The 13,522-nt window shown below is 45.5% G+C and overlaps 1 non-coding gene across 1 annotated transcript; it reads right to left on the bottom strand.

The window, feature by feature from the left end:
• Positions 1 to 6,103: 6,103 nt before the first annotated feature.
• Positions 6,104 to 6,242, bottom strand: LOC136547762 (small nucleolar RNA Z247). The gene has a single exon (XR_010781719.1). It is a non-coding gene; the product is annotated as a small nucleolar RNA Z247 (small nucleolar RNA).
• Between the last annotated feature and the right edge of the window lie 7,280 nt (positions 6,243 to 13,522).

Genomic DNA, 13,522 nt, shown 5'->3' with positions numbered 1-13,522 from the left:
ATAACCTAATCATTGTAAAAATTTCATCTCAGTTGACTAAATGGTCGCCGCCCCCATGAAAATTTGATTAGGGCAAAAAATTTGCAGCGTGCTAAGCAGTGCCACCAACGCCGAGATCTCTCTCTTTTGCCCTCCATGTGGAAAAGAGGTATTGTGATATCCATCAATTTCAAACAAGAGCATTTGTGGTATTCTGAAAGCGCCCGTCATCTCCACCTTATCCGCCGAACTCTCCATTCTCCAGCCGCAACCTCTCTCTCCCTCTCTGAACCCTAGCCCCCGTCGCCACAACAGTTGGTCCCTATCTACTCCCTCTAGCTGCCCCCTCTCTCATCTTACTTCAAACCCTAGACGCCATCGCTACAATAGCTTGCTTCCCTCTCCACTCTAGCCGCCCCGTGCGTGACCTTGTTGGAAGAGTGGATGACAGCGTTGCGCTCGTTGGGTAGCGCCGAGGAGCACTCGATCCTTGGGCGCTCGGGGCGCTGAGTTCCAGCCCGGCCCTTGCCCTGTGACCGAGGCGGAGCCAAGGATCTGGCTCGGGCTTCCATTGATCGGGAGCCTGGGGCTCGGGCCAGCCCTCGAGCCCCGAGCAGAGGCCGAGGACGTGCTTGGGTTCTGCCCAACCCTAGGCCAAAAGGTGCGTGCGATGCACCTGATGGGTGTAGCCCCTGAGCTCCCAAGCGATCCTGGAGGGATCGGTCGGGGGGGGGGGGGGGGGGGTCCTTCGGTCGGGAACCTCTTACCCCGAGACTTAACATATCCTTATGTTATAATCTCGTCACCTGCCATGTCACATACCAAGCCTATAGTCAGCCATCTGTAATGGCACCAGCCACGTCATCCGCCTACGTGGCCGCCGCCACATGGGCAATGATACACATACAAAACGGATATGTGATAGACAGTTTTTCATCATGAATCAAGCCACTTGTACGACCGATGGCTTGGTTTTGTCACAGTGCAACAAATATGATGCTCCATTTTTTGACAAACCAAATTTCTTCACTAAATCATCAAAAAAAGTTATTTACGGTGAATGATGCTTCTACTACCATGACGAAAGTTGTTCGTCATGTATGTGCATATGCCTACTAGTGCCAATACATACAAAGATGCCCTAGTATTTGCATCAATAACCACATATGTAAGACATCCAAAGATTTAGCATCCTTCTCCTCAAAACAAGTTCTCCAAATAATTGGCATCAACATCACAAGCGTAAGTATTTTGGCGCCATCACTACTAGCTAAAGGTTAGTAACTATACTCAGTACCAACATGGGCCACGGTGCTTTCAAAGAAGCATCCGTGCTTTGGGTGTTTGTGCAAAGGAGTTCAGCTCTAACATGGTCAACAGAGTATAATATGCATACTGAATAACTGATAGGTGAACTCATGTGGTCACCTATATAAATACCCTCAAATTTTTTACTATATATAAATTCTCTCAAAAATTTTACTATGATTTAATATGCCTGATAACTTTTTTTTTTGCGAGACGCCTGATAACTTCCTAACATAAAAAAAATCCAACTTCTTTGTGTGCACTGTCAACTTACCATAAACTAAGAATAGAACTAAAGATTTAGCCATTTGCAAAATCAAGTTTGTTTGCGCTTAGCAAGAAAAATACATCCCGCTGTGTTTCAGCCTTGACACAATGTTTTACAGACCCAAAGTCTAGTGGCTTGAGTATGCATCCGTGTAAATATATCAAACAAGCACTTTTAGCACAGAGTCTGGTTTCATAGTGGAGAGTGGAGGGGAAATGAGAGAGACGTGGGAGGAAAGGTTAGATCATTTAATCAGTTTACACTCACTAGCTATTTAACTTCTGCTAAGTACATATATAATTAGAGCTGAGTCAAACTCCTTAAATCCAAACCAAAACGAGCATAATGATCAGGGCAAAATGTACACGTGGTAAGAGAAATGTGGAACACCTTGGTAAAATCTAAACTGCATTGCATATAACCCACTCACTGTTTGACAACATATTAATTAAATACGAAGAGGAGATGGACATGCCTGCTGTGACTTCCATGGATCCGATGCTACTACTATAGCTAGGTACCTGCAAAAAACACACAAACAAAAAGGGGGCCTGTGTGAAATTTTAAGAAATATGTACTACACTACGATCAACTCACTGGCATAATAAGTGGTAAATATATTATGTTTATCATCATAAAAAGGTTGAACTAACAATCCCAGATGCTACTACCCACATACAGAGAATCTGACATGTAACAAGACGGCATCGAATCAGTAGTAAATTTATTAGGTAAGCAAGAACCAAGACAGGATCTTTGTTTCTACATGGACCTTGAGCGGCCCAATTAGACTCTGATGTTGTGGTCTACTACCCACCCTCAATTCCAGCAAACTCTAGTGCTGCACTAGTACTCTCTCTGCAAACATGCACGAGGACATTAAACAGCTGCAGCTCAAAAATCTCCAACCCAAACTATAGTAGCAGAGAGAAAACTTTAGCACTAATAAGAGCAAGGAATTGAGAACTAATAGCTAATTATACTAACAAGTAGAGGACATATTAGGCATAAGCCTACTCGACAAAATTTGCAAATTCTGGGTGTGCACATAGCATAGAAAGTTGGAGCTTGAATTAATTAGGACCAGAATTGTTGAGGAGCTGCAGCTTTTTAAAGTGTATATATGATACAGTCAAGGATCACAAAATTATGAAGTATGCAATACAAGTAATAGCCTATAGTGCTATAACAAAAATAACCAATCTCTGAGCAATTAACACTTGACAGTACATACAGGAAGACATATACCTCACTTGATCACAATTTCTGAGCAAAGGATTACCTGTTTTTAGAAGCATGCCTCTACCATTAACAGACGTACGGCAAAGATGGGTGCAGAATAATTTGTGAAGTAATTAATCTCTCAAAGAACTGCAGCGAGTGAATGACCAACATTGCTGAAAAAGTAAAAAATGCTCGCAGGCAAATAACATAACACCAAGATGAACTGAAACATGTCTATGAGGTATACCTTTGTTGCAATTTCATCTTTGGATCGGATTCTATCAAAAGTACAATACACTGCCTTTTTGCAGCTGCTGCATATGTGTGCTAGACTGTCATACAAAACGCCAAGAAAAATATAACAGTTTAAGTGGCTTTTGATTTCAAGGTTAAACATGTCATTAAGATACATACTCCATCCTGTAGTATACCAAAAATCCAAACTAGCTGAGCTCACAGACAACATGGTGCACCTCTGTTTGTCGAGGATCTAATAACCAGATGTTGAAACGTCCCAGACAAAAATCTATCATGTACCATGCTAATCGAAAATCAATGGTGAAACGTGACAGCTCTTAGCCAATTCAAACTCTTAAGATCGTTCTAGCTCATAGCACTAACAGCCACTCCTAACTGTGCCTGCTAGGACCTAGGCATAAAGAATTGCATTCCTGATCCTACCAAGTCGACAACCACATCCATGGTGACACAAGAAGTGCACCTGTAGGAGGCAGCCGTCTTCCTCGGAGGTATCTGCGCATAAACCCACAACCTAATTAGCATGCTTCAAACAAACTTTGCCGTCCAAACCTGCAGAGGAGGGATAAAAGTAAAACTATCCTTGAAAATGTGAAATAGAAAGAACAGGAAGGGTCGGAAGCAGGGCAAGGGGAACAGGGGGTGAACCAGGTAGACGTAGCACTATCCTGGAACAGCACGAGCTCCAGCCGCTTGGCGTCCGCCGGCGCATGCTCGTTGCCGCCACCGGTCGCCGTGGCACCACCGACCGGTCGTCGAGCGGCGAGCGCAAGCGGATCGTGCCAAGAGGTACAGGGTACGAGGCCGGATTGGGAAAGGCTCTGGACCGGATCCGATCTGACGGCACCGGGATCTCTAGATTCGAATCAGGAGAGCTGGAGAGGGAGGGAGTGGACGCGGTAGAGGGCGGCGCTGCGGGTTGCCATGCTAGGGGTTTTTTTTTCTCAGGTTAATTTGAAATATACCATTATAAATGTTGCGGTTTGAGGATCTGACATTACTATTGGTTTATTTCGAACACACCATTATAGTTTTACTCTCTATTTAAACTATATTATTTTATATATGTTTCTAATGGTGTTAGACCCACAAACATACGTATCACCATAGATTTTTCGTATGGTCTAAAATACCTCTGCTACTCCTCTCTCCATCTCACTTTCAACTTACAAGCAGGGCCATGTGTCATCCCCTTCCCTTCTCCCACATCCTTCTTCCTCACTTTCTCACACACACCAGAACGGCCCTGCAAGCTGCCTCCAGCCGCTATGTACTTAGAATGTCATATAGTCCAACACAATTACACTGACTATGAAACTATATAACATAGTTTTTTTATCTATATACTTAGAATGTCATAGTCGAGTGTGTACAAGACACTATGGACAACCTTGATTTTCCGCTCAAACTGTCGTTCAACAAGGGTTTGAAATTCATGAAAAATATTAAAAACCTCAGATTTGTGACGCAGCATATAAACCCAAGTGAATTTGCTATGATCATCTATGAAACTGACATAATATTTGTAACGACCAACAGAAGCGGGAGCAGGGCCCCATACATCGGAGAAATGGGTGAGCAGCAGTGAAGTCTCCGATGCTTGCATGGTTTTCAAGCTGTGCTGTTGGGTGAAGCTCAGGTTCTGGAGGCAACAAAGTTGGTGGTTGTTGCAACAATGATGGAGGAGGAAGTTCATTATAGAACATAATCTGCGCTAATGATGAAGGTGGTGGTTGTAGCATAGATATCAGAGAGGATTGTGAGGATGGTTGTAAGATGTTACTATTGATGTGCACCCCCTGTGTATTATTATAGTTGTGCTGATGGGCTTCATTAGATGATGACAACATCTATGCTTGTGGTTTGACCATTAAAGGGTGTGGTGGCATTAGACCATGTTGTAACAGTGACATCGATGGTGCTTGTGCCGTTGGCAATATGGTTTGATTAAGAAGAGTAGCTTGTGACCATGATGACTGTGGAAGGGACAATGATAATTTTGCAACATGCAAGGATGGTTGTATATGTGTCCATGGTAGATGTCTAGGTGGCAGCGGGTTCTTTGAATGTGATGGCAAAGAGGACAACAACCGGAGCAAAGGGTCTCTTGACCCACCAACCTCTAGCATGTTGCAAGATCCATAGGACTGTCTGACACACTAGTTGATGTAGGATACGGTAGCTGGTGGCTCTTGCCTTGTTGGCAAGCGTCACAGACTCGATGTTTATTGGGATCATGCAAAACAGGTAAACTATTGCGACTGAGGATCTGTTGAACGACACGGGACGATGCATGCCCTAGACGATGATGCCAAACCGACTTGGAAGGCTTGGTGACACCCAAAGCTTGTTTATTCGGTGATGAGGAAGACGCATGCAGGGGATAGAGTCCTCCTTCACATTTGCCGCTGTGAAGAATTTTCTTCGTCGCCTGTTCCTTGATAAGAAAATGATTGGGGTGAAATTCAAGGAAAACGTTGTTATCTTTGGCTAGGCGATTAACAGAACAAAGGTTCTTTGTAGCTTGTGGCACATGTAGAATATTGTTAAGATGAAAATTGCGTAATGGGGAAGAAAAAATGCTATGACCAATATTAGCAATCTCCATACCTGCCCCATCAGCCGCATGCACTTGTTGATCGCCATGGTACTTGTTCCGCATGGTCAGGCGCTCCAATTCGCCAGTGATGTGATCAGTGGCGCCTGAGTCCATATACCAATTCGTATCCACAGCATACGAGTTGGATGTGGAGGCCAACGAAGCACTCTTCTACGGTGGACCATTGAAGTTGCTGTCATACCTTTTGAAACACCGATGAGCGGGGTGGCCCTCCTTGCCACAGATCTGGCAAAATACGCCAGGCTGAAAATTGCGACCATGGCCGCTGTTGTTGCCTCCACCAGCGTTACCTCCTCGGCCACGATTATTACCACCTCGGCCAAAACCCCCTCGGCCAGTGCCACGATTGCGGGAATTGTTGGTGAAGGAGGAACCAGAGTTGCGACCACCCCTGGCAGCGACATTGGCGGAGATATGAGATGGATCAGCATGGAGTCCCTTGCGTTGTTCATGGCTTACGAGTTGGGCATATAGCTCAGGAACAGTGATCGGTTCCACTCGTGCCGCGATTGCCGTGACAACCGACTCATACTCCTCACCCAGACCGGTGAGAATATAGGTGACGAGGTCTTCATCTTCAAGCTTCTTGCCTGCCGAGGCCATGTCGTCGGCTAGGCCTTTCATCCTGACAAAGTAGTCAGCAATGGAAGACGTCCCCCGGGACGCCGTAGCGAGTGCCATGCGGGTGGAGATGATGCGGGCACGCGACTGGGAGGCGTGAAGACCCTGGATCGCCGCCCAGAGCTCAGCCGCAGTCGTTGCCGATGACACTTGCGCAAACACTTCCTTGGAAAGTGATGAGAATAAGTAACTCAGCACTTGTTGATCTTGAACTACCCACGTCTCATGCGCGGGATTGGGCACAGGAGGCCCCTTCTTGCCAGTGGTTGGATCGGCTTCGCCTTCGAGGAAAGCTTCCGGCGGCGCAGCACCCGACTGAATATAGCCGGCATGTTTTGCGCCTTTGAGGGTGGATGATACCTGGGCATACCACATGTTGTAGTTGCCCCGGGTCAGTTTTTCAGAGACAGGAGGGAGGAAGCCGAAGGCAAAGGCATTGAGCCCGGCGGCGGCGGCAGCGGAGCTTTGCGCCATGGAGGATCGGAGTTTTCCCGTCGGGGAGAAAAAAGCTCGATACCATATAAGATTTTGTGTGAACGAGATGACCCGTGCCCGTCCTCTCGGTTGCGTGTTTATAGTAACAGGGAAGAGCCCCCTGTGTGGCTTACAATGAATCTATTGTTACAACAAATACTCCACAATTCTCTCCACAATTCTCTCAACTTTCTATACTATCAATATACATAACAGGAAACCGAGATATCCTCTAATAGGTGTTTGGTTGAGGATTTGCAATGGTCTATCATCTTGTTACTCCTCACCTTTATGTTTGGTGTTGTGGAATGGAATACGTTGATGAATGGCCACCTCATCCTCAGAAGCTTACCACTATTATAAGATTGAGAAATGGAGTCACTCCACCAAAAATCATAGGGGACTCATGATGGACCGCTTTATTTAGGAAAAGGGTGCACTACTAAAGTAACTTCATCACCACATGCTTAGCAAAAATCATAGGGAACTCATGATTGCGAGGTTCTAGATCACTACATGGTTAGTAATCATTCACGTGCACTCAAATTCAAGTTGGAATTCAAAGTTTTGTTCTATTGCTCATATTTTTGTACAAACATATAGGTAAGGATATGGCATGGAAAAATGCAACATATAGTAAAGCAAAAAATGATTGAAGAAAGTATCATGGTGGTGCACATGGGCTAGCGGCAGCGGCGGCGGCATGAAGACCTCCATTACCAGCCGCTGTGATGTGATCCCGCTAGAGAGCAGTGGATGCAATTGCCGATTAGGCATCGACATAGGCGGATGGGGAAACTGAATCACGAAACACAGTAATGTAGAAGGCTGAAACCTGTTCGGTGTTCGTTATTCGCTTGGGCTTCAGTACTTGGCCGACTTGGCCCAGCTACGGCTACGGTTCAACTGTTAGCTCATCCCCAAATGCATTGTGACTAAGTCGGTCATGGCCAGGCATAGTACAGAGGCACGTCGGGATTTGGTGCTCTCTGGCAGGAGCTCTGGCGGCCGCCAGAGCTCGCCATATTGGTGGATCCACCACTTTCTATTTTCATCTACACTTTTGTTCTGTATAAATAAAATGTGGCTAAGAATAAGTTGATGTGGAGTATTCACAAGACTTCTAGTAAATCTCTGCATATGTGTGCTAGAATGAGGAGTTTGTACATGTTATTTTGTTTGTCCCTGTAATAATAAAAGGTGTTTATTTTATGACACTGCTACTATTATTATTTACTTATGAAATCACTAAGGGCCTGTTTGGCTCGTAGTTCCAGCACGCCACACCCGAACTGCGGCACGCCGTATCTGTGTTTGGCTGCTGCTGCGTGTTGGGTGTGCTCAAAGTGTGGCGCCGTTCCCTGTCTAATTCTGCTCCAACTCTCGCCAAAAGTATGGCGCTCGTTTCGTGCGCCACACGTTCAGCGACGCCAGAGCTACGGTGTGGCGTGCTGCGGCGGGAGCCAAACAGGCCCTAAATGTGTACCCGACACACACAGTATACACATTGGTTTTGTTCCACGTGCGGTATGGTTTCATAAAATTGCCATACGTTGATATCTTAGTAGGTTCTTGTGGTTCACAGACCGTGGACAATAGGTTGCTTGTGCAATGATGAGCCTATGACAGGCGTTGCTTTTATGCTTCTCAATGCTTCATGCAAGGGAGAAACAAAGGGCCCATTGTTTGTTGATTTGATATCCTTGGGGAGATTGGTTCTTGGGTGCTTTGTGTGTAATGGGAAGATCTAAACTGGGACATTGTTAAATGGAGTATAGTACATAGCTATTTATAGGGATTTGAGAACGTTGGTATTCAAGCTTTTTATTAGTTTGGTATCTAGAATATATGGCCATTAACAACCATGCCCATTCGTTTTATATAAGATATGTGAAATTAATGTAGCTCATGTATTTACTCAATGTTTAAAGAATCTATTTGGCAAATCAAAACATGTGCGAGTTGTGGTAGTGGGTTTTGAGGAGTATTATATTGAGGTTGTGTTGAGACCATATCATCATGTAGCTCATGGTACACCATATGATTGTTCTGAGAAGAATTTTGCATAGCAGATTTTGCAGACATATTCATGCCAGTCTCTTTCATTTTCCATTGAGAGCATGGCATATTTAGCATGGTATTATCATAAGCACTAACCATGTCCCTCATCATCTCAGGTGGCTCACTTGGCACTTGTGTAGGATGCTCAAAACATTGGGCCAAGGTCTTGCTTTCCAATGGTGTCAAAGTATGCGTGGAGAACTGCAGGGTCTCACGTTGGAGCTAGGATATGGGAGTGGGGGTGGATCCAAAGACAAAGTCCAAAGTGCTCAAATCTACTCTACATGTTGTGTGGACCACACACTCTAGTCAACCCACTTACCCTTTATTAATTGCTTCACATAAAAGGGTTAGTGGTACGGATTCTAGAAAATAGTCATCGTCTTAAAAGGAGACGAGTAAAGCATATAACCTTCATGCATTAGTTTTCCCGCATGCACATCTATTTTTGGAAAAAAAAATATAGCAAAACAGTGTCCTCACTTGCTAATACCAGTCATGTTAATTATATGCATAGGGCACAAGAGGGAAATGGCATGAAGCAAGCCTAGAAGACACACATGTCCATCCAACTACCCATGTTCACTCAAAAAAGGAAAAAAGAAACTTGCAGCTCTTATACTCTATATGTTTTATATGTCATACATGGCATCTAAGGGTTAAGATAATATTGAACGGTAAATCAACATAATGGTTAGGAATTGGCAGAATTTCAATATTGCCATAGCTACCAACGAACTTGAAGACCAATTTGAAATTCTGCAAGCAAAACTTGATATTACTGTTGTACCTCAAGTGGGTGTTGTTTTATGGTCATCAAAACAACCATGGCTTGCATCCTAAGATCATAGAAGAAAATTTTAACCTCAGGCTATCTTTAGTGAGTATGAGCTGAGACAACAGAAGCATCAGTCTTCTTTCACTCACGATCTAGTATAGACCAATGGTTCCACACTGTCTATGGTAATCATTAGGCTGCTCATCATGTCCTTTCACAATTCCAACAGCCTTGTTACCAACAATGAAATCATGTATCATGATGACAAATGCTGAGCTTATATGTGTCAGATTCTCATGGCGCTAGATGTCAAGGTAGTCCATACAAACAATATTTGGCTTCAATTTGCTTAGGCCCAGTATTTGAATGGTGCTGCAAAAAGCTTTAGACGACATTGAACGTGTGAAAGCTCCCATTGAGCACACAGGAGGGGGTGAATTGGGTGCCTAGTTTAGAAAACTTAATTAATCCAAGAGCTTAAATAAAACTATCACAAGAAAAAATGTAAAGTAGTTTACGTCGAATGATGTACATAAGGTTTTTCTAGTGTACTCCTTATTCTTTTGGTAAAGATCACTCAAAGCAAAGCACATGTGAAGAAATAAATGTGATAAATAAAGAGCAAGAGTTAGATATGGCAAAGTCCAAGAAATGAGGCGATTATCCTATTCTATTGGTTGCCAAAATGCAACTCCTACTCCACGCTAGCGCTCCATCAAGATATGCTCCGGGTCACCAAGCCCCCCTTGTCATGGTGTTGGGTTCGCCACCAAGACTCCCGCCAACCAAGGCAAGTGCCACAAGCAACCTACACTCACCACCACCACCTGATTATTTTGGTCACCCTGTGTCTTCACTATGGAGTTTCTCTAGTAAGGAAGGGGTCTCCCCATCCCCTACACACTAAGTTTCCACCACTGCACATCAAGCTCGATGGGATGAAAAGCCACCAAGCACTATTCTCTTCAACAATTACCGTTTAGCCCGTTTAAATACTATGCAAATGCTACACGGTGGTGCGCCGTTTTTTATTAGTCGACCATTTATCTTGTTTAATTAGTCATTTAGCTTGTTTAGTGTACCATTTAACTCGAATAATGGCTAATTGGTAGGTGACCTAGTGTTTATCGATTATCATTTAGGAAAACACTACCACCAAGGCAAAAAAAAAACTTTGACATACCACACTATTTTTTTCATACACATGGAAAGATCTGCCAATTTTGGATAGCATGGAGCATTCTGTAGAAGTTTACTGAATGGGTGTTACAATATGAGAGGAACTGATTCTACATAATGGAAACATTATTACAGTCTTTGCTTCTCTTGAAACAACATAGCATTCAACTATTATAACAAGTTTATTACATATACCAAGAACACACAATCCATGGTGGAAAACAAATGAATAGGGTAGCGGTTTTTAGGAAGCACTTTGGTGAGATGATCACTAGGACTAACATGTGCATTATTAAGGTACTAGGACTAACACGTGTGTTAAGGTGTGTGAGACATACAAGTTATAATAGGTCCTATGGATGCAATAGAATAGTTGGTGTGAAGAATGGCAAATAAATAGAGTCAAAACGACAAATTATGCAAAAATAGCACGTGCCAAATGGTCCGATAGGCTATGGCGTGCTGAATAAACATTAGTGTTGGTGACACATTACAAATGCACCCACCTGATGGAACAATAGTAGTGTGCATCGAGCACACCATCCATGTTATGCCCACACCATGCTGGTGTCGGCACCCTCAATATTAACTCCCTTGTTGGCATCCCCAAAGATAGCCATGGAGGTGAGTTGAGGTGGGGGGCTAAGGAGTCGATCATGGAGGAGCGAAGGGATGGGAAAACCGCGCCAATAGCTATTGGCCAGCCATGGAAAAGATAACAGGAGGATGGGAGGCCACCATGTGCTCATCTGTCCTCACCAATGATGTTGTCATAGCATAGAGTGTAGGGCTAGTGGTGAAGAGAGTCGAGAGGGAAGCAGGGTATTGGCCTCCAGTCATGGAGGATAGGAGACAGGAGTGGTGCATCGGCCATTGTGCATATAAGTGGAGCACAAAAGGGGAGGTGAGGGACGGCCGAAGGAGAGAAGTGGGGAAGTGTCTAGGCATGGAGGTAAAACTGATAGGGTCCCAGGGTGTTGGCTGGGATGTTTGGTTCATGAAGGGTTGATCTCAGACGTCGAATGAGAATGGGTGGACACTATTGCTTGGTGTCATATGGGCTCTTAGCAAGCCAACACCTTAATGGGTCGTTCCTATGCCAGCACTATGGACTGAGGTGTCGGCTCAAGCATGGCCCTAGCCACTGGGCCATGCTTTATCAATCTATGCCTCGTGCCGCCCGTGGGATTCAGCTGATCTGGCCATTTCTACTTTATCCCTAGAAGAACTATATAAAATCTGAGGCGACGAGAGGGGCGACTCCCAACCATCCCCCAAAAAACTCCCCTGACCCCAGCTCTCCATCTACCGCCATCAAAAGCTATCGTGCGGTGGCGGCGGCGGCCACCTAGGATGGCGGCAAAAAAGATGCTCGCCGCCACCCCCTCCCTCCCTTATTTCTCTTTCATGCTATGCTATGGCGTTCGACCTTGTTGACGGCAAGGTCATAGGTTTGGGGCCTCCTAAACTGGATCTGGCATCATCACCACCAGATCTGAAGCTCATGTGGCATTTACTTCATCTCTGGTGGCTTGGTCGCACCTTGTTGCAACAGGATACCTCTACAGAGCAGACATCCTTAGTGGCCATGGTGGCCTATGAGGCGGCCTGATTCGGTGCCACCTAGGCTAGATCTGGTCTGTTGAATGGTGGAGCCCATGGTGGCAGCCACCTATACCCGGCTAATGTCTTCGGCGACCACAACGGCCTTCGGGGCTGCCTGATCTTGTGCCTCCAAGGCCGGATCCGATCTCCCCTACAACTAAGCTCTGGAGTGAGGCGGTGTGGCTAGTCTAACTAATGGTGGTGGCTTACAGGCCACCACCCTCCCCTACCTGCACTTAGTTGATGCCTTCGGCGACCATGGCGGCCTTAAGGGCTGCCTGATCCGGTGCTTCCAAGGCCAGGTGCGGTCTCCCCTACCTAGAGCCGAGCTCTGGGGTGAGGTGGCATGGCCGCTCTAGCTGATGGTGGTGGCTTGCTGCTTTTCATGGCTGCAACAGCATGGTCAGTAGCTATAGTGTCTATGCGTGATTGGTGCATTTCACTGCCTTGCACGAGCTTTTGAGGTCTCAAGCAGTGCTATGCCATAGTGCTTGTTTGGCACTGGGTTGTTGGTCTCCAAGGCAAGGCGTTTCCCTTGTTCTGCAAGGCGTGAGGTTTGCGGCAAGATGGATGAGGCTAGTTTTGCATTATAGCTGCTTGTGCAAGCTAGCCAGGGCTCAAGCAGTAGGTGTGGTCCATGCTTCGTGTCATCATCCTTGCTCTAAGTGGTAGTCCTATAGCTCAGGATCTAGGGGAGTCTAGGCGAAAGCCATGCACTACTCTATCGGTGCTATCGACGGTAATGCCATCAGACACCATATCCTCCTAGGAGGCATAGTATCCTTCTCTAGGCCTGCAACTGAGGATACCACTAGGTGAAAACCTAGTTCCCATACTTTCGGACCAGTGATGACGGCGACATCGGCATCGTTGTGGCCTACTTGTAGGCATCAGCGTGGAGGTGGGCCTCAGATTTGGCCAAGCGCTTTCTTCAGGGTCCACTTCTAGCTTTCCCTAAATGGGCGCACAAGTTGCTTGTCGGGTGCATCGCTCTAACATCCTCTAGGATCCTTCACTTATGTCGGGTTAGCAAGACCATGGTCCCTCTCATGGATCTCCTCGCTCTTCATTTGTTGATCCTTCCTCCCTGAAGACTTCCTTCCCTTAATGGGTGTTGGTGGACGAGGACTAGAGCCCAGATGTGCAC

This window comes from Miscanthus floridulus, chromosome 3 (assembly GCF_019320115.1).
Source record: "Miscanthus floridulus cultivar M001 chromosome 3, ASM1932011v1, whole genome shotgun sequence".
Lineage (NCBI taxonomy): Eukaryota > Viridiplantae > Streptophyta > Magnoliopsida > Poales > Poaceae > Miscanthus > Miscanthus floridulus.
This window is presented reverse-complemented; position numbering and strand designations above follow the sequence as displayed.